Source organism: Monodelphis domestica, chromosome 5 (assembly GCF_027887165.1).
Source record: "Monodelphis domestica isolate mMonDom1 chromosome 5, mMonDom1.pri, whole genome shotgun sequence".
NCBI classification, from domain to species: domain Eukaryota; kingdom Metazoa; phylum Chordata; class Mammalia; order Didelphimorphia; family Didelphidae; genus Monodelphis; species Monodelphis domestica.
This window is the reverse complement of record NC_077231.1, coordinates 276,432,830-276,459,579: the sequence shown is the minus strand read 5'-3', so window position 1 is coordinate 276,459,579 and position 26,750 is coordinate 276,432,830. Positions and strand designations below refer to the sequence as shown.

The window sequence follows — 26,750 nt, the reverse complement described above, 5'->3', positions numbered from 1 at the left end:
GAGGACAGTACTCTGATAATAAATAATGGATAGTTTTTATGTTTGTATAATTTAGGACTAAGTTGATATATTATTTTTTTGCTGTCCCTGGGTTTTAATGAATAGTTAACATACTAATTATTGAATTTCCATATTCACGAAGATCCCTGTTACCCATGTAGATAGCTGGCAAGTTCAATTTTAATGAAGCTCAGTTTTCCATAAATAAAGAAATCTGGCAATTATAACTCTATTTGCTAAAATTTCAAAGCAGGCAGATTTCCCTTGGGAAGGTCATTTATTTATTCATTGTAATTTGGTGTTCAAAATACTGTTGTTTATTGGGCCTTCCTCATTATTCTTGTAGTTTATGGAAATCACTTAGCTCCAAATGCAGCTCTTCTTTTTGATTTAATGAAAAAAAATCTTTGCCCTTTAAAGTAATCTGGCTCCTAAAAACTCTTCCCCACAGTGTTGTGTTTGACAAGTGTACTTTCACTAGCTAATATATTAGACAAATCTGAAACATTTCTTTAATGAGTCATAGTTGAGGAGTACCCACTGAATAGGAATCTGCTGGAGAGAAATCTAGAGGTAGATGTGCCTTTCCTCCATGCTTTCCCTTGGAAGATGACCCCTTATCCCTGGTACTCTCTCTCTCCCTCACTCTTATTGAACCTGACCTGCACCTTCATTGCTTTCCTCCAACCTTTCCCAAAGCCATCAACCTCTTCCAATCTGTACTATTTCTCTAGTTAGTAGTCTAGACTCTGTGGTCATCCATTTCAATGATACTCACATGAGCTTTCCCAAAACTCCTTTGACATTCTGCTCTTTCTGACTCAACAATTCCCAATCCGGAGTCACTTCCACCATCTGCTTTTTTCCTCTACTCCTATGACTATTGAATGCTGCTGCAGTTGCACTAATTTGGTCCAGAAGAACTTCCGGCTCTCTTTATGTGCCTTTATTTTGCATATACTTAAATGGGTACACTCTCTCCACTTGCTCCCCACCCCATGACAGATAAGCTCTTTGAAGGCAGGAACTATTCCATTTATGGTTTTGCTAGGAAGTGGCTGAGACAAGTAGGTGGTACTGTGGCTAATAAGGTGGATTTGGAGTCTGGAGTTCCTTAGTTCATATCCTGTTATAGACTCTTACTGAGCCTAGGAAAGCATTTAACCTCTATGGGTCTCAGTTTCTTCATATGTAAAATGAAGGAATTGGACTTAATGGCACCTAAGGATGCTTTCATCTTGAATTCTATTATGCTATGATGTATGGTACTTGGCATATAGAAGGCTTAATAAATGCTTGTTGATCAACTGATTGAAGCTATCAGATTGTAGTGGGGTCTTCAATTTGTCAATCCCTTTATTCTTCCCTTGTTGATACCCCAAAGTAGTTATTCCAAACCTTTCCCTCCATCTTCTGAATCACATCCCCTTCTGTTTCAGCAAATATCTTCAACTCTTCCTTAGTCAAGGCTATTCCTAAGAAGTGAAATCCCCCAACTTATGTACCTTCCAGTTTCAAGGACTCCTTTCTAAGATTTTAATCCCTCCCTTGCTCTCTGCATTGTGTTTCTTCACATTAACTGGTGAACATGACTATATGTTGCTTCTTTTATTGGTCCCTCTTCCTGGCCTTTCTCTTCTTATGAATATATGCAAGTCTTTCCTGTCCTAAAATAAACCTCACTTTGACCTCATAATGAGCCAAGCTACCATCATCTCTCTGTCTGTCTGTATGACTTTCTCTACATCTCTGTCTTTCTATTTCTCTGTTTGTCTCTGCATCTCTCTCTCTCTCTCCCTCTCTCTCTCTCTCTCTCTCTCTCTCTCTCTCTCTCTCTCTCTCTCTCTCTCTCTCTGTCTGCCTCTAAAGTCTCTAACTTTCCTTCTTTGTGTCTATATGTCTCTCTTTTTGCTGCCAAACTTCTAAAAATATAGTATATCTACATTTATTGCCTCATCATTTACACCCTCCTACAAGCTGGTTTCAACTTCTATAATTTGAGTAAAATTGCTGTCTGGAAAGTTTCTAATGACCTCCCATTTGCCAGATCCAATAGCCTCAATTTTTAATCTCTCTAAAGCATTTGACACTGTGGACCACTGCCTTTTCAAATCTCCCCTTTCTTGGCTTCCATGACAATGAAGGGGGAAATGGATACAATTCCTACTTCTAACATAAGTTTCTGTCCTTTACAATTCCTTCTGGGAACTGTGTGAGTATATAGTCTGAGATGCTTTGTTCTGAACAGGGTAATCTCCTAGGTACCAAGTCTATTCATTAGAACTTTATGAGGCATCAACAATTGACAGGTCCCACAGCCTGTGCACGGTAAATACAAGGCATTTGGAGGAGGGAGAAAGCACTAAGAATTGAGGATGGGTAGGAGGGTAATTAGAACGGGATTTCAGTAGGAGGTAGCTCTTGTAGGAAGCATTCTAAGATGTAAGGGTGAGAAAGGAGAGCTTTTCAGGCATGGAGGACAATTGTGTTCAATGACACAGAAATGGAAGATGGAACATGGAGTATGGGGAACAATTTAACTGGAACATTTGGGCATTTGGACGGGTAAAGTGTGAAACAAGGCTAAAAGCTAAGTTGAAACAAGATGGCAGGAAGCTCCAAATACCTGGCTGAGGATTCTGAACTCTACTAGAGAAAACAGAAACAATGAAGATGCCAAAGCAAGGGAGTTAAGTGGTCAAACAGTCCCTTGAGAAAATTATTTGAGATCATGGAGAGCCTTGAATGTTTGAGTAAGGATGACATGTGGCAGTGTTTTGGAATTACAACATTTTTTCAGAGCTGCTTTTTAAAAATTCCAAATAAGTGTCAATCTTTGAAGACCTTAAAGTTCAGGCCATACAACTAGGAGAATTATCCTTTGTTCCAGTGAGTGACTTTCAGTTTGTCCTGAGGTTGCCTAGAAATGACTTTAGGTTGAAACAACAACAGAGAGTATCCTCATTTTCAACTTTGTTGGATTTCAGTGTTACACAATCATTTGGAAGAAGCTTCATGCATTGTGGAATTAAATTTGCAAATGACATGGGAAGAAGTTGGCTTTTCATGTTACTTCCACAACTTCAGCTGAATTTTGGAAAGCCTCTAAATTGAATTTAACTTTTGAACAGAGTTTAGTTTGTTTGACAAACTTAAATACATCATACGTCAAGGTTTAAGTCATTCCTTAAACTCACATGCTATTCACTCATCCAAGGGTTTGGATCATCACTATCTTAGTTTTGTACATATATTCTCTATTTTGAAAGGCCAAAGAATCCAAGCGCAAGAAGTTATTTTGCCAGTTTAATCAACATAATCCTTTTGTTTGAATTCACTGAAAGTCTGTAAACTCTCTTACATATGACAAAGACTCTCATTAAATGACAGAAGTGGGAAAAATCCTGCTGAAGTCCTCAAATCATAGAACCTAGAGTTCCTGATTGACCTAAGAGGTCATCCCATTCAACTCTCTGCTCCTACCCAATATACTTTTTAAAAAATTCCTTATCATTGTTCTCAGCATTGATTCTAAGACAGAAGAGTAGCAAGGGCTAGGCAATTGGGCTTAAGTGGTTTGCCCAGGGGTACACAGCTTGGAAATGTCTGACCAAATTTGAACCTTGGTCCTACCAACTCCAGGCATGGCACTTTCTTCATTGTTCTACCTAGTGGCCCACAATATACAAATCTTGCTCACAGCATCCTTGACAAATAGTCAACAGTCTCCACTTGTATAGCTCCAGTAAAAGAAAACTTATTACTTTCCATAACAACCTACTACAGTTCTAGATTCAGTGAATCAACAAAGATTTATGAAGCATTTTCTATGCCCCAGGTGCTGTGCTAAGCATTAGGAGGCTACAAATAAAGACAAAAACATTGTTCTTGACTGCAAGAACCTTACATTCAAATGGAGGAGACAGTGTGCAGATTGTTTTGTCTATTTGAGATATATACAGAGGGGGAGCAGCTAGGTGGCTTGGTGAATAGGTCTAGATATGGGAGGTCCTAGGTTCAAATCTGACATCAGATACTCCTTAGTTGTGTGACCCTGAGCAAGGCACTTAACCCCATTGCATGCCTTGGAACAAATAATATTGATTCTAAAAAGGAAGATAAGGGATTTTTTAAAGATAGATAAAGAGTAGATCAGAACCAGTTCCAAAGAAGGATTGGGAAAGGTCTCCCGCAGAAGGTAGAATTTGAGCTGAGTCTTGAAGGAAAGCAGAGGAAATAAATGATGGAGATGAGAGGTCATCATTCAGGGCATGGGGAAAGTCAGTGCAAAACCAATGATTGGGATGGTGGAGAGGGCACTGTTGCTTGGAGAGGCGTAGAGTTGGTAAAGGATAAAAAAGTTATTAAGGAGATGAGTTAAATCACCACCATCTATATGACTTTTCTGTTCACATTTGCAGCACTTAGCACACTGCTTTTCACAGAGTAAGCTAAGCACTTAATAATAATATTATATATATATAATAAAATAAAGTTTCATTCATTCATTCAAACAGAGGTAATCTGGAGCCACTACAACTTAAGGGTGGTGATGGAGAAAAGGAAAATGGGTGGTAGAGGTGGTGATGTGGTCTTTTCAGACAGTTCTGATGGCTATCTAGTATATTCCTTTTATTGCACTGACGTCTGGATCTTTGCCACTTTTAGTCACTGTACCTAGTTTTTCCTTCCACAGCCAAGAGAAGCAAATATTGACCCTCTTTCATGTGGCATCTAGGTGGTACGATGGATAGAAGGGTGAACCTGATTCAGGAAGACATGAGTTCAAATATTGCCTCTGATGCTAACTAGCTGTGTGACTCCAGGCAAGTCACTTAACCTCTGCCTGCCTTACTTTCCTCGTTTGTAAAATAGGGATGATAATAGCACCCACCTCCTTGAGTTTTTGTGAGGACAAAATGAGATAATATTTATAAAATGCCTTGAAAGTCTAAAAGGGTTATATTTTCTGATTATTATTTAGGTAGCCTTCAAATACACCAATTCTTGTCTCCAAAGTCTTCTCTTCTCTAGCTCAGTCCCCTGTATTTCCTTCAGATGTTATGCCTGTGGCAACCAAACAAGTGTACCTCTAATGTCTCTCCCAACATTAGGATTCTATGATGTAATAGCGTTTCTCACCCGCTGATTGTTGATGACTGACTTGGGAGATTAAAAGTGAGAGGTTTTGCTCTGGGGCCAAGCTTCAGTTAGCCTCCATTGAAACTCCTCTTGCAGAAGCTTCATGGAAGATCTCACCTTGACCTCCCAGATAGGAGGGCAATTACACTGGGGACAGCCAAAAGCCAGTGATTACTTACCTGGCCATCATCTCATAACACCATGGCCAGTGATTCCCAAGAAAGATACTGTTTTGGCTCCTAATGAGTTCTGGTGTGATGTTCCAAAGGGCATTTGTATTGCTCATTATACTGTATATTATAATAGGTCACTGATTGAAAAAAACCCCAACAAACTCTAAAGGGCTCTTGCCTGTGAGTTTCCATGTGGTTAACTACAACAACAACTGCATAAGTCAATAATGAGTGGGTAATATGATGCTATTAGAATGGGGGGTGTCAGGTACACAAAATTCTTTATCTCCCCCTTTCCCATCCCATGGAAGAGAGTATTTGATTGAAAGTTTGGAAACTTTTCCAATAATTTTTTAGAAAGTAAAGTTGAACTGGACTGGACTTTTTGGAAATGGAATCTCATGAGCAACAGTTCCCCCCTTTGTCTCAAAGTCCCTAGGATGTCCTGTTAATAAAATAAAAATCTCCCCGATGCTGGCTTATTTTCTCCAATTCTATCTCTACCTTTGAATCATTGTATTACCTTTGATCAGTGACATTAAGCAGCATGGTCCTCTGATGGGGATTGGAATGAGGGAAGGGTGTTCTAGACGGGCAAAAGAGCAGCTATCACTTTGGATGAGAGAGAAAGAGAAAGAAGGAATGTAGAAGAGAAGGCAGTTGGAATCCCTGGGTTAAAAGGGACCAGGATTCAACCATTAGAATGGATGGGTTGGCAGAAAACAAGAAGAGTGAAGAGAGAAGAGAAAGAAGACAAATTGAAGAATGAAGCAAGGTTGAATTGTAGTGGTTCCTGGTGGATGCATCTCAATATGATAATGTTTAGAGTTGCTTTGCCTGAAATGAAGGTAAGAGAAACAGAAATCATACTACAGTCTTTAAGCACTAAGTCAGTAGACATGACTAGGAAACTGTTAGATATGGTAGCACTATAATGGGGAAGGGCTATAGGCAGAAAGATACAGTAAATTGAATTATCATTAGTTTAGGTATGAGGAAAGTGGAGTGCAGTAAAACACGAGTTAAGAAATATGTCTCAATCAGAGATTAAAAACAAACTTGAAAGATGTTTAGAATCCATATTTCTGCCAAAACAAAGTATTCCTGGGGAATTTCACCTCCACATCTATATGATTTCTCCCCTCCCTTTCCATTCTACATTTGGGCAAATAAAGTAATACAAGCCAGGAGTGATATAGGCACCCAATCAGCTTTAGACACCCAGAGAATTTCTGGTACAGCTTTTTAGTGTCATTATTTCAATGAAGTATGTCCAGGCAACTAATTGATACCCTCCAACTTTCTGGCTCACAGGACACAAACTTCTGTGATTTATATTTTCTTAAAAAAGGTTTTGTTCAACTCTGAGGTATCACCTCACACCTAGCAGATTGGCTAACATGATAGCAAAGGAAAGTAATGAATGTTGGAGGGGATGTGGCAAAGCTGGGACATTAATTCATTGCTGGTGGAGTTGTGAACTGATCCAACCATTCTGGAGGGCAATTTGGAACTATGCCCAAAGGGCGATAAAGGAAAGTCTGCCCTTTGATCCAGCCATAGCACTGCTGGGTTTGTACCCCAAAGAGATAATGGGGAAAAAGACATGTACAAGAATATTCATAGTTGCGCTCTTTGTGGTGGCCAAAAATTGGAAAATGAGGGGATGCCCATCAATTGGGGAATGGCTGAACAAATTGTGGTATATGTTGGTGATGGAATACAATTGTGCTAAAAGGAATAATAAAGTAGAGGAATTCCATGGAGACTGGAACAACCTCTAGGAAGTGATGCAGAGTGAGAGGAGCAGAACCAGGAAATCATTATACACAGAGACTGATACACTGTGGTACAATCGAATGTAATGGACTTCTCCATTAGTGGCAATGTAATGTCCCTAAACAATTTGCAGGGATCTAGGAGAAAAACACTATTCATATGCAGAGGACAAACTGTGGGAGTAGAAACACCGAGGAAAAGCAACTGACTGACTACAGAAGTTGAGGGGACATGACAGAGGAGAGACTCTAAATGAACACTCTAATGCAAATACTAACAACATGACAATGGGTTTGAATCAAAAACACATGTGATACCCAGTGGAATAACGTGTCGGCTATGGGGTTTGATGGGGGGAGGAAAAGAAAATGATCTTTGTCTTTAATGAATAATGCTTGGATATGATCAAATAAAATATTATTTAAAAAAAAAAGGTTTTGTTAGTTGTTAATGGTAATATGGCTTGGGTCCAGTTGTTGAACTAGATAAATAAGACAAACATGCAAAACTGGATACCTTTTTTTGAACCAAGATCTCTTTCTCTAGGAGTTTTCCAGCTCTGTCCATAGGCCCCATTGAGTATAGAGCTGCACAGGACCATATAATCTAGGTCCCTGCCTCTGTTCAGGCTTCTGTTTATACAAGCTCAGATAGATAGGAGCTTATGAGTTCCTTATGATTTTCTCAAGATTCAAAGACCTATGAATTCTTTCTGGAAAAATTTAATCTCTACATGAAGAATTTTTTTTCTTGCCTCTCACATGCTTCCCTCAAATTGTCTCCTCTTCTAGCTTCTCTATCCCTACCCCAGCTGCCTTCCTTACCTTACCCCTTGTAGCACTCCTTTAGTTGTTGTCTTCCGTCACTAGAGCGTAAGCTCCTTGAGGATAGGAATCTTCTTGTTTTCTTAGTGCTTAGTTTAGTACCTGACACATATTAAGGGCTTAATAAGTGTTCATTCTATCTATTTATCTACCTACTATCTATTTTTTGATCTATCATCTATCTCTTTACAATCTTTCATGTATCATTATCTCTCAATAATTCATCTATCTCTTTCTCTCTCTATGTATCTATATATCTATGTATGTATCTATGTATCTATCCATTTTTCCATCTGTCTATTCATCCATTCATCCATCCATTCATCTACCCATCTATCTATCTATCTATCCATCTATCTATCTATCTATCTATCTATCTATCTATCTATCTATCTATCTATCTGTCTGTCTGTCTGTCTATCAATCTAATCTATCTCTCTACCTTTCTCTCTCTTTCTCTGTCTCTGTCTATCTGTCTATCTATCTATCTATCTGTCTATCTGTCTATCAATCTAATCTCTCTACCTTTCTCTCTGTTTCTCTGTCTCTGTCTATCTATCTATCTATCTGTCTATCTATCTATCTATCTATCTATCTATCTATCAATCATATATAATGTGACAAGTCATTCTATTTTTTCTGACTTTGCCTTCTCTAGAGAGATGAAACAGCTGGAAGACCTTAAAGCAACCCATAATAGTGGAGCCCTTTTATCAACATAGTTTTGAGAGACAGGATGAACATCTGGACCATAAGCTAATAATCATGTTGTACAAGGCTCTTATTGTCTCTTTCAAGGATGATGAAAAGGTCTCTTTAAACTTGTGTGCTTGTGCCTTGGTGGAAGTTGCTGGTGGAAAACTGACATACTCTCTCTTCCAATGCTGTTTGCAGAGCCTTGCATGAAGAATCACTGGCTGAGAGGGAAGAGAACAAAATAGGACTTGGTTTAATGGATTACCATGTCTGTGGCCCTAAGATTACCTTGCATTCTCATTGAAAGAGACAAAGGTTCCCAGCTTAGTTGGAATTACAAGGACATCATTTGTCCTATGGTATGGGACAATTCAATCAAGCCACATGTCAACTGTTTTATATCATAATTGAAGGTACTTAACAGTAGTGCTGAAAGAGATTGAGTTTAGAGTCACATAACATGGGCTCAAATTCCGGATTTGTCATTTTCTGCTATTTTCCAGGAGTCTAGGTGTCTATTGTCTATTGTCTAGGGTGATTTTAAATGGAATTTCTCTTTCTAGTTCTTGCTGCTGAGATGTGTTGGAAATATATAAAAATGCTGATGACTTATGTGGGTTTATTTTGTATCCTGCAACTTTGTTAAAGATGTCAATTATTTTGACTAGCTTTTTAGTTGATTCTCTAGGATTCTTTAAGTAGACCATTATATCATCTGCAAAGAGTGATTGCTTGATATCCTCATTGCCAATTTTAATACCATCAATTTCTTTTCCTTCTCTAATTGCTACTGCTAGTGTTTCTAGTACAATGTTAAATAATAGAGGTGATAATGGGCATCCTTGTTTCACTCCTGATCTTATTGGGAAGGCTTCTAGTATATCCCCATTGCAGATGATGTTTGCTGATATAGATATAGATATAGATATAGGTATAGATATAGATATAGATATAGATATAGATATAGATATATACTGTTTGTTATTTTTAGGAAAGACCCTTCTATTCCTATGCTTTCTAGTGTTTTCAATAGGAATGAGCATTGTATTTTGTCAAAGGCTTTTTCTGCATCTATTGAAATAATGATGCAATTTTTGTCAGTTTGCTTGTTAATATGGACAATTATGTGGATAGTTTTCCCAATATTGAACCATCCTTGCATTCCTGGTATAAATCCTACCTGGTAATAATGAATAGTCCTTGTGATCACTTGCTGGAGTCTTTTTGCTAGTATTCTATTTAAGATTTTTGCATCTATGTTCATTAGGAAGATTGGTCTGTAGTTTTCTTTCTCTGTTTGTGACCTCCCTGTCTTTGGAATCAGTACCATATTAATGTTGTAAAAGGAATTTGGTAGAACTCCTCCTTTGTTTATTCTGTCAAATAGTTTGTATAATATTGGGATTAGTTGTTCTTTGAATGTTTGATAGAATTCATTTGTGAATCCATCTCGTCCTGGGGATTTTTTCTTAGGGAGTTCTTTGATCGCTTGTTCAATTTCTTTTTCTGATATGGGGTTGTTTAGATATTCTATTTCTTCCTCTGTTAATCTGGGCAATTTATATTTTTGTAAATAGTCATCCATATCACCTATATTGTAATATTTATTGCATAATAATTGGGCATAATAGTTTTAAATGATTGCCTTAATTTCCTCTTCATTAGAGGTAAGGTCTCCCTTTTTCACCTTGGATACTGTCAACTTGGTTTTCCTCTTTCCTTTTTTAAATTAGATTGACCAGTACTTTGTATATTTTATTTGTTTTCTCAAAGTACCAGCTTTTCATCTTATTTATTAAATCAATAGTTCTTTGGCTTTCAATTTTATTAATTTCTCTTTTGATTTTTAAAATCTCTAATTTAGTTTTCATCTGAGGATTTTTAATTTGTTCACTTTCTAGTTTTTTAATTTGCATGCCCAATTCATTGACCTCTGCCCTCCCTAATTTGTTAATATAGGAATTCAAGGATATAAATATCCCCCTGAGTACTGCTTTGGCTGCTTCCCATAGATTTTGAAAGGATGTCTCATCATTCTCATTTTCTTCAGTGAAATTATTAATTGTTTCTATGATTGGTTCTTTAACTGATTTTGGAGAATTATATTGTTTAATTTCCATTTAACTTTTGATTTTCCTCTCCATGTAACTTTACTAATTATTATTTTCATTGCATTGTGATCTGATAAGGTTGCATTTATTATTTCTGCTCTTTTGCACTAGTTTGCAATATTTTTGTGCCCCAGTACATGGTCAATCTTTGTGAATATATCCTGTGCTGCTGAAAAGAAGGTGTATTCCTTTTTGTCCCTATTTATTTTTCTATACATATCTACTAACTCTAATTTTTCTAAGATTTAATTCACTTCTCTTACCTCTTTCTTATTTATTTTTTGGTTTGATTTATCTAGTTCTGATAGAGGAAGTTTCAGGTATCCCACTAGTACAGTTTTTCTATCTATTGCATCCTTGCTCCACTAGTTTATCCTTTAGAAATTTGGATGCTATGCCATTTGGTGCATACATGTTGAGTGCTGATATTTCCTCATTGTCTATACGCCTTTTATCAGGATGTAATTACCTTCCCTATCTCTTTTGACTACATTTATTCTTACTTTGGCTTTGTCCAATATCATGATTGAGATGCCTGCCTTCTTTTTCTCAGTTGATGCCCAATAGTTTTGGCTCCATTCTCTTACTTTTACTCTATGTGTGTCTACCTTCCTCATGTGTGTTTCTTGTAGACAGCATATGTTAGGGTTTTGGTTTCTAATACACTCTGCTATTCACTTGCGTTTTATGGGTGAGTTCATTTAATTCATATTCAGAGTTATGTTTACCAGCTGTGTATTTCCCAGCATTTTGATTTCCACTCCTATTCCTGCCCTTTCTTCTTTCATTATTTCCTTCTATATTGCTGTTTTGTTTTTAATTAGTCCCCCTAATTTCCACCTTTATTTTATTTCCCTCTCTACCCCCCCTCTCATTCCCTTCTTATTTCAGAGATCCATTTCTAACTGAGTTCAACACTACTGGGCTAGATCAATCAATAGATATTTATTAAGCATTTACAACTATGTTGGATTTCATTTTTGTTTATCTTGTTAAATGTTTCCCAATTTGATTTTAGTCTAACTTGGCCCCCTTCAAAAGAGTGGCTTAGCAGCCAAATGACTGAGAGTTTGACACATCTGTTCTGGCCTCTCAGGATTCTTTTGGATTCTGATTATTTAATCCACCGTATTAGTTTCCCCTCCCAGCTTCTTCTTGTCTGCAAATTTATGAACATACAATCTTTATCTTTATCCAAGCCATGAATCAAAATATTTAACAGTACAAAATCAAGCATGGATCCTGAGGATGCTCCACTGGCAACCATCTGCCATTTTGAACCATTAATAAATATTCTTTGAATGAAATCTATTCCAAATTCATATGATTGTATTATTACCTAACATATCTCTCTCCATGTTCTCCACTAACATGGTGTTAAGTACTGGAATTATTTTCACAAAATGAAATTCAATAGGGATAAATGTTCATTCAGTCTTGCATCGAGTATAAACAATCCACTTTACAAGTTTAAGATGGGAGGGAAAAAGATAAAGAATTTTCAGTGGACTTCAATCTCAATACCAGTCATTAATAGGATATACCAGCCAAAAAAGTCAAGGTGATCTTGAGCCACATTATAAAGGGAAAAACTTCTAAGAATAGAGAGGTGATTATTACCCTGTGCCATATCCACACTTCATCTGAAGTTCTATGCTCTGCTCTGACTACAACAGTTTAAGGAAGACATTAATAATCTGGTGAAGAGGGTATCCAGGATGCTGAAGGTCTGTAGGTCCATACCATCACTATGAGAAGCAGTTGGAAGAATGGGAATACCCTACAAAAAGGGAAGACTTGATTTATATACATGATAACTTTTTCAACTATCTGAAGGGCTGTCATGTGGAGAAGGGACTAGACATTTTGTTTGGAGCAGAGGACAGAATCAAGTCTAACTAAGTAGCATCTTAAGGTACTGAATGCATAGATAATTATGATAGTTGAGGTACTAGTAGTGGCTTTTGACAGGTCATGGAGAATGGAATGGGTCTAGTGGAAAAAATGATGATTCATAGATACATAACTGTTTTCAAATATTGGAAATGCTTTCAAGTGGGAGTTGCAAGGGACTAGTTTTACTTATTTTCTCCATAGGGAAGAAGCAAGAATCTTGAATGGAAATTATAAAGAGAAAGATCAAGGAAAAACTTTCCTTGAAATTAGAGGTACATGAAATTGGAATAGGCTACCTAGAGAGGTGACAAGTGTCTCTTCCTTAGAGATCTTTAAGAGAAGGCCAGATGACCACTTGTGCATATATTAGAGAGGGGATTTCTTTTGTGAATGATTTGCACGAAATGGTCACTGAAATCCCTTCCATCTCTCAAATACTATGATTCAATGATACCAAGTGACTTAATCTTTCTGGGCCTTAATTTCTTTACCTATGAAATAAGAGTATTGGATTGGATGGAATCTACAGTCCCTTCTGGTTCAAGCTGGGGCTCTTAAATTTTTTTGGGTCACGAATCCCTTTGTCAGTCTGGTAAATGCTATGGACTCCTCAAAATATTTTAATGCATAAAAAAGCTACACAAGATTGCCAAGGAAAATAGTTATATTGAAAAAGTTATCAAAATATTATAAAACCAAATTTATGGACTCCAAATTAAGTGAGATTCTATTATCTTTTGTGTTATCTTTTTCTTTTTTTCCTAGCAGAAATTTCTGTCTTTTTGGACTTGGTTTAGTTTTCATTTTTTTTACTGTTATTCCTTTCTTTTACATCACTGTCACTTCCCAACATCTCCCTAATACAACCATCCCTTGTAACAAAGAAGTGCAATGGAGCTTAACAAATCAACATATTCAGCTGTCCTTTTAGACTAAAGAACACAATTCCTTCAGCCTTTTTAAAAGGTCCTCTCATTTTACCCTTTTATCCCTGGTGAATCTACTCTGGACCCTTTCCAGGTTCTCCACCTACCTCTTAAAACATGGAGGCCAAATCTGGATCTAAGACTAATGAGAAGCTGAGTCACATTGAATCCAGCTTAGGGATGAATCCCCAGATGTTAGAGGCTACATGTTGTGTTCCTGATGGTGCATCCTTTGCTAGTATTTCATAAAACAAACACAAGAGCGTTAAGTATTTCGCTGACTCACATTAATGAGCTCCAACATGTGGTTCTTTTCAGTGAAACATTTGCCTCATCCATCACTCTTTATCTTACAGTTTAGTTTGGGTCTTAAATGTGTACTCACTTGCACTTGACATGTGATTGGAACTTGAAAGAAGATAACTTAGTCCCATTAGCCTATTCTGTTTTTTTCTTCAAATTCTGAGCAGTGGTATGATTCTACATTCAACTTATAGGTGGATTTAATAGTGTTAAATTCCTGTTTTGAGTTACCTTCGCTGATTGAACTGTTGTCAAAAGAAAGAAAGAAAGAAAGAAAGTCATGGATTAAAAGGAAAGTCGGGGAAAGGTTCATTCAGAAGAGTCTCCTCAGTAAGTTATATGATCCCAGAATTGGAGTCAGAGACCCTCGATGGTCCTAGTTTCCAATAATAGACCTATGTCTTCATTTCATGGAGGAGAAGATTGAGACCTTGAAAGATGAAATACTCAAGGACTAAGTAGCAGCACTGGGATTCAAATCCAGGGCATAGGATCATAGGAAAATAGATTTAGAACTAGAAGGGACTTTAGAGAATAGTTCATTCCCCTCAATCCACACTCTGCCCTATCCTTCAAGGATATCCTTCAGGGCTCAGATATCACATCCAAAAAGTCTTCCATAATCACTCCATTTGAAATGATCTCTCTCTTTCCCAATTTTGAAGGTATTGGCCTGTTCTCCACTACACTGTCATTGTGTTACATTTATTTCTGTAGAATGTAGCATCCTTATAGACTGAATTTCTGGAAGAAGGTCTGGGTAGTAGGTCTTTAATAAATGTTTGAGTTTAAAAAATTCTTTCTTTGTACATTGAATATCACCCCCCAAACACCATTTTGACTTTAGATGTGTATGTGAGTACACACACATATGTGTATGTGTTTATATATATACATATCATATATATGTATATGTGTGTATATGTACATACACACACACACACACACACACACACACACACACATATATATATAGACATTTAATATGGCACCCAAACTCTATTTTGATTTTCCCACTAGCCAGTTTGGTGAACAACTAGGTCCTGGTTAGTATGAATAGCAAAGCCTCTGAAGTACTTTTAATATTCAGATTCAGGCTACATATTTTTATTGAGCTAGAACCAAGGACTATATTTCATACAATTATAGCTTCAAATAATATGAACTTGAATAATATGAATGCCACCACCTCAGGGGCTTTGTTATTTATATTAATTGGGACCTGTGGAAAAAAACAAAAAACAAGTCAGGAGTCTAAAGGAGAGTTCTAGTCTTGGTGCTATTATACTTATTACATCTGTGACCTTGGTGGGAGGAAATTATTTTACTTCTCTGGACCTCAGTTTTCTCATCTATAAAATGAAGGTATTGGTGTAGATGTTTATTAAAGTTCTTTCTCGCTCGAAATCCTGGGTTTGGGAATCTAAAGCCCTGGATCTGAGATGTAGATAGAAGACTATTTATTATTACTTTATTCCAAAACTCTTTCTTCATGTTTTGTTTCTTTAGGTTTCAGTATATAGCCATTTTTTTAAAAAATCCCTTAAATTTGGAGTCTAGAAAGAAGAAAAGTAGAGCTGATGAATTTCATCAGCAGAATTTCTCAGAAACTTTTCTTCCTTTCCTTCCCACTGTGAACATGGTCAAGTTAACCAAGAAAATGTAGTGAGTCAGTGAGGGAGGCCCTTGGGCATGCTGTTCTGTGGTATGTATGGGAAGTGCTGGGGAATTTAGCCTCTGACACAGTATTTTTGGCCAGACTTTGAACTTGGTGCCCATGGACTATGCCTGTCAATTGATTCCTGTTCTTCTTGAAACATTAACATCTTAGTCCCCTGGGGCTGGCCGGTGTAAAATGCTAAGCATGCACATTTAATATTAGAGTTTTATATTTATATAACCCTCTACTAAAATCATGGCATCTTTGGCTCCTAGGACCCCAGATTTAACATTAGAAGGGCTCCTAGAGGTTACCCTCTATTCTGAAGCTTCTTAGTGTCATAGAGGCAGTTCCAGAGACTCAAAGTAATGTCAATGGAGGAGTAGCAAGCTTTGTGGGAGAGATGAACCTATCATCCTGAAGAAACTTGAAGTATGGTTCCATTGCTAGACACTGTATGTATGGACTGTTTATATTCAGATATGGTCCTCTTTAGAGATCTGACCACCAAGGAATGAGCTGCTTTGACCACAGAAGGAATGAGAGAATATTTATTATGAATTATGTGCCACAAATAGTATTATGCTCTAGAGAAGCAAATGCTACAGCAAGATAATTCCTAAACTCAAGGAGCATTCATTTTCATTCACACACACTGCATATATCCATTATATATCCATATAAATACATATGCATGCATGGGGTGAGTTGGGGAGGGGCATCCATAGAAAGGAATTTTCTTTTCGCATTTTCTTGGAAGAGATGACATGTCAACAATGTGGTAAATACAAATGTCTACAGGTAATCTGAGAGGGGAAACACTACTAGCTGGGAGGCCCAGGAAAGGATTTCTACAGAAGGGTATTTCATTTGAGTAGTCTGGAAGGAAGATGGAGAAACTAAGAAGTAAGAATAAGAAGGGAAGGTATTCTAAGTATAGGAGACAATATGCACAAAGGCAAAGAAATAGGAAATGACCATCATGTGTCAGGGGACAATAAGTAGGCCAATGTTTCTGGATTATAGAATATGTGGATGACACTAAAGTTTAATGTGGGAAAAGATTGAGTTATAAAGTAACTTTAAAATACTCATCAGAGAACTTTATATTTGATCCTACTGATAATAGGGTATTACCAGAATTTACTGAGTAAAAAGGTGACACGTTCAAACTAATCCTTTAGAAAAATCACATTTGCCAGGTGGTTTAAGGATAGATTGAAGTGGAGAGATATTGGAGACAGGAAGACAAATTAGAAGACTCAGTGGCTATGTGAGTGAAGTAATGAGTGCTCGTATGAGACATATTGTGAAAACAGAAATGAAAAGTTTTGGCAACTTATTGTATATGTATAATGATTGAGAATGAGGAGGCAAAGCTGTCAACCTGGGTAAATGGGATAATAGTGGTGCCTTCAATAATAATTGGGGAGTTCAAATAAAGAGAAGATTTTTTGGGAAAGTTAGAGGGTTTTTTTTTTTTTGGATATGTTGTGAAATTGAGTTTGAGGTGTACCAAAGTCAATTTTCCAGCATAAATTTTGCAAGACTGTAATCCAGGAGAGATACAAGGTCAGGTTATCATCTGGGAGTAATCTGCATAGAGATGATAATTGAATCCATGGGAGGTTGATGAGATCACTAAGTGAGGTGGTATAGAGTGAAAAGAGAAAGGAGCCTTGAGAGACACTCACAGTAAATGGGAATGACATGGATGAAGAACAAGAAAAGTAGACTGACAAGGAGTGGCTAGAGACATAGGAGGAGAACCAAGATGGTGCCATGAAAACCCAGATAGGAAAGAGTGTCTCAGAGGAGGTATTTCATAATGTCAGATGCTAAATTCATGTAAAGAAAGATGAATTTTAAGAAAAGATCATTAGATTTGGCAATTAAAAGATCATTGGTAACCATGGAAAAGGCAGATGTAGATAAATGAGGTCAAAAGCCATATTTTAAAGGATTTAAAAGCTACTGAGAAGGAAATGTAAGCATTGAATGTAGATGTCTTTCTTAAAAAGTTTAAGTGCAAAGAAGAAAGCTATAGGGAACTACTAATGAGAATGGTAAGGTCAAGTGAGGGATATTTAATGAGGGGAAATTAGGGCATTTTTGTAGGTGGAAGGGAAAAAGTCAGTTATAATCAGGGAGAAAATGCTTGAATCATGTGAAATGAGGATGGAAGATAGATGCTAGGAATTGAGTAGTCTAGCAGTAACTCAGTGGCAGTGGTTAGAGAGAGGTCTGTTGAGGGAAGCATATAGTTAGACTCTTCAAGATCCTCTCTTGAGATCCAAGAACTTGTCAGGTGATAATTTTGCACTCTGTGAGGTCCTTGGAGGCTCACTACACATCATGTAGAATGGGATTCCTATCAAAGCATAGGGGTACTTACTTACATGGGAAAAGGCACTTGTATATGGGAAGTAGAGGTAAGTCCTATTCTAGGTGTAACTGGTACTGGTGAAAGTGTAGGAGGCCATAGAAATCAGAAAGCAAGTATTGGGCTTTTGCCCTGAGTGGCTTGGTCAAAGCTAGTCCAGGCCAGGACCATCGGTATTGAGTGATTTAGAGTTCTGCAGCTGATGGAGATGCAGGCAAGGGGTATAAGTGTTGGCATAGTACATATAAAGAAGATTGTTTTGGTAGAATTTGAGGAAGGCTTGGGATCAGCAGGACATTATAGGTTTCAGGGTGGGACATGCACAGAATATGGAAATCATTTTGGGTGATGGAGGATGAATATGAAAGTGGATAATCATCCTCTAGGAACTGAGCCATGAAGACTAATAGTCAGAATAGTATGAGAATGGCAAGGGAAGCTAATGGTGACAGAAAAGTTTCTTTTTTAAGCTATGTGGGGAAATGGAAGCTCAAAGAATGATCACCATTGAACAAAGTGGATTGGATGACAAATATGGACCTTAGGGAGAAGACAAAACTCTACTTTTCTCTTGTTCCTACTGTCTCTGCAAAGGAGAATGAACTTTGTATTAAAAACATCCTGGAATAGGGCTAATGGAGAGTTGATACTTGTAGAAGAAGAGGGATAATGAGAGAACATCACTTGATGAGTTCAAGTCACCAGGCTCAGTTAATTACTGAAAAAAGGTGCAATTGTGATTGCTGAGACACTTTTAGAAGTCTTTAATAGACCACCAAGACTAAGGAGACATAAGGGGACATGATAGCTATTTTCAAGTATTTCATACTGCTTTCAAGTGAAGGGACTAGTCTGCTTGTACTCTAGAAGGAAGAAGTAGATAATGGATGGAAGTGTCAGAAAAAAAAAAGCTTTCTGATGATAGGACCTTTTTATAAGTAGAATGGGATATTATGGGACAAGAACTTTCCCCTTCTCTGAGGTCTTAAAGCAAAGACTAGATAACCATTATTGGGTATATTCTAGAGGTGCATTTATTCAATATGGCTTGGACAAAACAGCCTCTAAGGTTCCTTCCAATTCAGAGTTTTTGTAATACTGTGATGTTAAGCCAGAGGAATATAATTGAAGGGGCACCTAGGTGGCACATTGGATAGAATGCTGGGCCTGAAGTCAGAAAGACTCATCTTTCTGATTTCAAATCTGGTCTCAGACATTCGCTTCACAACCCTGTTGTCTCAGATTCCTAATAATAGGGAATCCAAAATGGAGTGCTTTGGGAGCAAGTGGATTTCTCTTCCCTGGAGGCCTTCCATCCAAGATTGGATAACGATTTTTGGGTATGTTTATTCAGTTATGGCTTGGACAAGGCAACCACAAAGGTACTTTGAGCTCTGAGATTCTTTAATACTGTAATGATAAGACAGAGGAAGTTAAACAATGGGCTAAAAATCACAAAGAACATCACTAGTTATGACATGTAAATCCCCCAGGTTGCATCAACCAATTTCAGAGTTTTACAGGTTGGTCATTTAAGTCGCCATGTGATCTCAATTCTAAAGAAACATTCCTTGAGCCACTTTTATAGATCTGCATCTCAAAAGAAGATTATAAATGGTCTGAATTGCTTGGGGCTGAGGCTTTAGAGAATTTCATTTTACTGGACAAAGGAAAAATAAACAAGAATGTATACAGCATCTACAGAATTTACTGGGCACTTGAGGGATGTATATAAAGAGTAGAATTAATATTCACTTTGAAGGAACCTCTGGACTAAAAAAAAGGGATTCAGAAAGCAGAGATATGAAAAATCTTAATTCATAAGGATGTCTACTTCTTGTTCATTTCAGGATGCTTCATAGAAGTTTCAACTTGGAAAGCATGAGAACCTAGGTGGTAGAGTGGAATGGGAACTGGCTTTTTAATCAGAGGTCCTGGGAATGAGTCTTGTCTCTGCTAATGACTCCCTGTATGATTTTGGGAAAGCCATTAACTTCTTCGTCTCCTCCTCTGTAAAATGAGGGGTTTGGTCTGGATGACCTCTAAGGTCCCTTCCAACTGTAACTCCTATGCCTCTGAGTGTTTCTTATAATGATGGCTCATCAAAAGATCTCTGGAGTAAAGGGCAAGAGAACTTAATTTAATCCTGGATCTGTCCCCAGTTGGCTGTGTGACTTTGGACAAATCTTAAATTCCTTGGGCTTTAGTTTCCTCATCTATAAAACTGTGGGATTTGACTGGATGGTTTCATAAGACCCTTCCAGATCTGACTTCCTGACTCTTTTAGTTCTAAATAAAACAGAATTCTATCTGGCTCATCTGTTATGTCCAATTTAGAAGTAACACTCAACTGCTTTTCATTTCTAAATAGTGCATTATTTACAATTTCTGTTTACTCTAGTCAGTCAATCAACTAGCATTGATAAAGTGCCTACTTTGGGCTAGTCACTATTTTAGGGCACAAGAGATACAAAAAAAGGGAAAAAATTAAAATAAATATTATTAATGATTAATAAATAAATAATACTTAAATATATAAATTAAAAGTTAAAAAACAAGCCTAAAGGGTCTTGTAACTAAATAGGGGAATATAACCTGTACACACATATTTAAGTAAGATACAAAGTTTAACACCAGCATCTGGAAGGCAGGAACTATTTTATTTACATCCTTGTATTTCCAAAGACTAGTGTAGTTTCTGGAACATAGTAGGTCTAAAACAAATGCTTATTGGTTAGTTGACTAATAGAACATGAAAAGGGGAAAGAAGATAAAATACAATATGAAATTGGAGAGAAAGAAGCTTTTAAAATGGAAGTTATAATGACTTTAGAGAGGAAAGGGGCACCTGAACTGTGTCATGAAAGACCCAGAGAAAGAAGAGGGCATATTAGACATAAGAAATGGCCTTCATGAACATATAGAGACAGGAGGAATTTGAACACTAGAAGAATGGCTAACCAGTTTATAAAATGGCCAAAAACCTAGAGTACATATAGAGCATGATTTATTAAATTATCAACTAAGGATTAAAAAGTAGATTATAGCCAGATTGTGACAGGTCTTAGATGCCAGGCATGAATGTTTTTGTTGTGTCCCATAGGAAATGGGTAGAACCTCAAGGTGTTTGAGCATAGTCCAACCTGTACAGAGAAGGCAGAGCTAGGACATGGGCACATGGTTTTAGAGATTTTTCTTGTCTATTGTTTTCATCTTATCATCTCGGTGGAAGTTGAAGAAAGACAAAACTAAACCAATAGTAGAATAAATAGGAAGAGGAAACAGATGCAAGACATTTTTGAGACAACTGACTGGCACTTAATTGGTCCTTAAATCTCCACTAATGATGAATTAATATTACTCCCTCTCAGTGCCTTATTTTATCTCAGGTCATTATAAATTGTTAACTATTAAGGTACTTTTGGACTGGACTTATGATTTCATTGATATAGGGAACCCCCAATGTGGAAATATATTGGAACTCCCAGTATAGGAATTGGCTCTACCAATATGAATGGGCAGCTGCTTAGTCTTAGAGAACTGCCTAAGATGCTGCAATGCTAAGTGGTTTTCCCTCAGTTTCCCAGTGACTGTTGGATTCGAACTTAGATCTTTCCAATTCTGTTTCCAATTCTCTATCCCCATCACCATGCTCTCTCTGTCAAGATATAATTAACAAAAAATATTTTCAATTATAAACAACATTATATAAAACATGTATATGTATTGATAAAGTTCTACTCTAGGAACTCTACCCCAATGGAATCACAGGTTGGATCAAAGGGAAAAAATACATATTTTTGTACAATGTGTGGGGTAATAAGACTACACAGGCTTAAAACATAGGTCCTGATCTCCAAGAACTTTCAATAAAATGGGATATACATTTTTTAAAAAAAATAGCAAGATGTACAGCAATACAATGTATTCTATGTTAAGTTCTTGAGTACCACAGTGATTCCTAAATTAGTTTTCCCAACTCTTTCAACTAGCTTGAAACCAAAAGCTCTCTCTACATTTTCTTCATGCACACTGTAAAAGGCATTTGAAACTTAACTTGCTGCTTTCTTTCTCTTGAGCATCTCCTTCCCTAGAAGGCAGTAGTGAGAAGCATCACTTGTTAACACACACAGATGACTCCAGAAATTTGTGTTCTTCAAAGTGAATCTTTTATTCACCTGAGTGTTTAACTATGTCAATGTGCACTCATTATCAGATTTAATTGAATTATTCAACAAGGTAATGTTGCCTGGTGCCCACATTATACAGATGAATTCGTGGATGTGCCCAATGGCCTGCGGTAGTTATGGCAACCCTGGGATGCAATGAGTTATTTAGAGAGATCACTTATGTCATTGTCATAAGGGAAAGAAAGATACCTGCAGCAATCCAAAACTATAAGAAATCCACATTTTTTTTTTTACTTTCATTGTGTGAGTGGGAAGAAGCTTTGACTGTGATTTTGTAGAAGGGAACATTTGGCAAGATGACATAGTGGTAGATTAAGTGTGTGTGTGTGTGTGTGTGTGTGTTGTGCGTGTGCGCATGCATGAATGAGTGTGTATATTTGAAGATATAACAAAAGCCAGTATACAAATAGTACAACTCCCAAAGCAAAGGAAGAAATTCTGGTTGAAAGTCTAGGTTTGGGAGTGTAAGTTTGAGACCCAGAATCAAAGCAACTAGGACTCCTAGTTGGGTGGACTTACTTGTGATTAGCAGAACAATCAGCTCATCTCTTCAGTTATCCAGATGAGACGATGAATTTTCTACTCAGTATTTGGATTGGTGAGTTTTTCCTTGCACTGCCAGAATAAGAGAAATTATATTATATATAATATAATTATATATGCTTGTAGTTCCATACTCAGAGACTCAAATGGACCTGTGATCTCATCAACACTATATTCTCTTGAACAATGTAGATCACTGCTTATCCATATCTTCTCAGTCATTGGAACTCATCTGTGTCATATCCAGCATGGTAGGCGTCTCTATACTTTCTACATGATATCATAAGGGTGTGAAGAGTAGAACACTGATATTGGCCACATGGTCACACACATCATAAATTTAGTTGAAGGAAAACATAGAAGTCAATAGACCCAGTTCCTTCATTTTATCAATGACAAAGTGAGTATTAAAGAAATTAAGGAATTTATCAATGATCACAAAGCTAATAAGTGGTCAAGGCAGGATTTGAACTCGGGTCTTCCAGATTCCAATTCTAGCACTCTTTCTACTCTATCATATTGCCTCTTCGATGATTATGTGTGTGTGTTTGTATTCACACACTAATTGATATGTCCCTTCAAGCTGTCCATCTAACAGCATGGCATAATATAAATAATAGGCATTCTTTTTTTAAACTCTTACCTTCTGTCTTAGATACATATATCCATTTCAAGGCAGAAGAATGGTAAGGGCTAGACAATTGGGATTAAGTGATTTTCCCCGGTCACCCAGCTAGGAAGTGTCTGAGGACAAATTTGAACTCAGGACCTCCCATCCCCAGGTTTGGTGCTCTATCCACTAAGTCACCTAGCTGCCACGAATAATATGTATTCTTTATTCACTTATTTTTTACTGTGTGCCTGGCAGGTCCAAACTCTTTTGGTGGTTACAGGTCTCTTCCAGGAGGTTCTGCAGTGGAGCTGGGCTTGATGCACCTAGCAAAATTTCATTAGCAAACAGAAGCATTTGAAGGACCTCATCATCCATATAGGATACCTCTTCCTAGAGGAGATATATTTCATGCTAAAGATAAACACTTTTGTAGAGCATATATCTTGCTTTATGCCTAACCTGATATTAATGATCAGATGGTCAATAAATAGATTGTCTCTGTTGGTATATCTTTCAAAGAAGCCTAAATAATTTTAATGACTGGACGAGAGACACTTGGTTAGAATATAGACATTAGTATGGTATTTTACTTGACTGAAAAAGTCTTTGCAATCGCATCTAAGTAGCATGGTGGAGTAAAGTATTTTCTACCTCTTTCAGTCAATTATATAATGATAAAGATGTACTTTGAGAAATATAACTAAAAAAATTTCCCTGTATCCTACTAAAGACCTCATTGCAGGCTTATATGTTCTTGAGGCATGAGTTGTGATTATGATAATTTTTCCATAGATGAGAAAGTGAGCATAAAGGTTAGTAGTTGTTGAGATTATCTTGATTGCTTTTCTTTTTTGGTATTGAAAACTGAATAATTGGACTTTCCTCTTATACCCTTGGTATAACATATTATATATATATATATATATTATATGTATATGTATATATACACATATATATACTTCTCTTTCATATGCCTTCTGAATCTATCCCTTGATCTTCTTTTTTTTCTTTGCCTACTCTTTTATTTATTTTTTCCAATTTTTATTTAATTAATTTAGAATATTTTTTCATGGTTACATGATTTATGTTCTTTCCCTCCCCTCCTTCCTCCCCCTTCCCATAGCCAATCCGCAATTTAACTGGGTTTTACAAGTATCATTGATCAAGACCTATTTCCATATTATTAATATTTGCAATAGAGTTATCATTTAGAAACTACATCCCCAATCATATCCCCATTGACCCACGTGATCAAGGAAATGTCTTTCTTCTGTGTTTCTATTCCCACAGTTCTTTCTCATTTCTCAGAATTGTCCTATATTATTGCATTGCTGCTAGTAGAGAAGTCCATTACATTCGACTGTGCCCCAGTGTATTAGTCTCTCTGTACAATGTTCTCCTGGTTCTGTTCCTTTTACTCAGCATCAGTTCCTGGAGGTCGTTCCAGTTCACATGGAATTCCTCCAGTTCAATATTCCTTTTAGCACAATAGTATTCCATCACCATCAGATACCACAATTTGTTCAGCCATTCCCCAATGGAAGGACACCCCCTCGTTTTCCAATTTTTGTCTACACAAAGAATGGGGCTATATATTGTCTAGAATGATTTTAAACAGCATTTCTCATTCTAATTCTTGCTGCTAGGTTGTGTTGTAAATATATAGAAATGCTGATGACTTATGTGGGTTTATTTTGCACCCTACAACTTTACTAAAGTTGTTGATTATTTCTACTAACTTTTTAGTTAATTCTCTAGGATTCTTTAAGTAGACCATCATCTCATCTGCAAAGAGTGATAGTTTGGTCTCCTCATTGCCTAACTTAATCAAAATATTCAACCATTTCACCTAGATTGCTGTATTTATTGCCATATAATTGGGCAAAATAGTTCTTAATAATTACCTTAATTTCCTCTTCATTAGAGGTGAGGTCATCCTTTTCATATTTCCTACTGTTAATTTGATTTTCTTATTTCCTTTTTTATTAGGTTAACCAGTACTTTGTCTATTTTATTTGTTTTTTCAAAGTACCAGTTCTCAGGCTTATTTATTCATTCATTAGTTCTTTTACTTTCAATTTTATTAATTTCTCCTTTGATTTTTAGGATTTTCAATTTAGTTTTTATCTGGGGATTTTTAATTTGTTCTCTTTCTAGTTTTTTAATTTATATGCCCAATTCATTGACCTCTTCCCTATCTGATTTATTGATATATGCACTCAGGGATATAAATTTTCCCCTGACTACTGCTTTGACTTTATACCTTATGTTTTGATATGATGTCTCTATTGTCATTCTCTTCAATGAAATTATTAATTGTTTTTGTGATTAATTCTTTAACTAACCAATTTTGGAAAATCATATGATTTAATTTCCAATTAATTTTTATTTGCCTCTGCATGTACCCTTACTAATTATAATTTTTCTTGCATTATGATCTGAAAAAGTTGCATTTATTATTTCTGCTTTGTATTTGTTTTCAATGTTTTTATGCCCTAGTACATGGTCAATTCATTTATTTTTCTCCATATGTCTATGAACTCTAATTTTTCTAGGATTTCATTCACATCTCTTACCTCTTTCTTATTATTTTTTGGTTGGACTTATCTAGATCTGAGAGAGGAAGGTTCAGGTTTTCCACTAGTATAGTTTTACTATCTATTTCATCCTTGAGCTCTACTAGTTTATCCTTTAGAAATTTTTGGTGCATACATGTTGAGTACTGATATTTCCTCATTGTCTATACTGCCTTTTATCAGGATGCAATTACCTTCTTTATCTCATTTAACTAGATATATTTTTTACTTTGGCTTCGTCAGAAATCATGATTGTGAATCCTGACTTCTTTTTCTCAGTTGATGCCCAATAGATTTTGCTCTAATCACTTGCCTTTACCCTGTGTGTGTCTACCTACCTCATGTGTGTTTCTTGTAGACAACATATAATAGGATTTTGGTTTCTAATCTACTCTGCTATCTGCTTCCATTTTTTTGGGTGAGTTCATCCCATTCACATTCAGAGATTTGATTATAACCTGTGTATTCCCTATCATTTTGATTTCCTCCCCTAGTCTTAACCTTTTCTCGTTTACTATTTCCTTGTATATCAGTGTTATGCTTTTAATCAGTTTCCCTATTCCCCACCTTTATTTGACTTTCCTTCCCAGCTCCTCTCTTATTATTCCCCTCTTATTTTTCTTTGAGGTCTATTAAATTCCCTCCCCACTCCCTTTACCTCTGTTTTTATGCTCCCCACCCCTCTTTCCACTTTGGTTTTCCCCTCTCAACTTCCCTGTAGGGTAAATTAGAATTCTATACCCCACTGGATCTACTTTCCCAGTCTTTATTTTCCATTGTGCCAGTGTTAACTCTAAGTAATCCAAGATGGTAGTCTTAGATTAAGTATGATCATTCTATTGTTCTTGGTAGTGAAAAAAAATTTAATTACCGATCTTTTCCAATTTTTCTCCATTTAGTACTTCTGTTTTTACCCTCATATGCCATTCTCATGA

General features: G+C 36.6%; 1 long non-coding RNA gene across 2 annotated transcripts in view; it reads right to left on the bottom strand.

The window, feature by feature from the left end:
• Positions 1-8,663: 8,663 nt before the first annotated feature.
• The window catches only part of LOC103103685 (uncharacterized), a 40,413-nt gene continuing 22,326 nt past the window's right edge, over positions 8,664-26,750 (bottom strand). Inside the window, exons 2-5 of one of the 2 annotated variants that reach the window (XR_473503.3) lie at positions 22,603-22,698; positions 13,933-14,095; positions 12,346-12,505; positions 8,664-8,835 (exon numbers count right to left, since the gene is read on the bottom strand). This is a non-coding gene — a long non-coding RNA (uncharacterized LOC103103685). The remainder of the gene's footprint in view (positions 8,836-12,345; positions 12,506-13,932; positions 14,096-22,602; positions 22,699-26,750) is intronic. The other variant, XR_001625227.2, reaches the window with a different exon arrangement.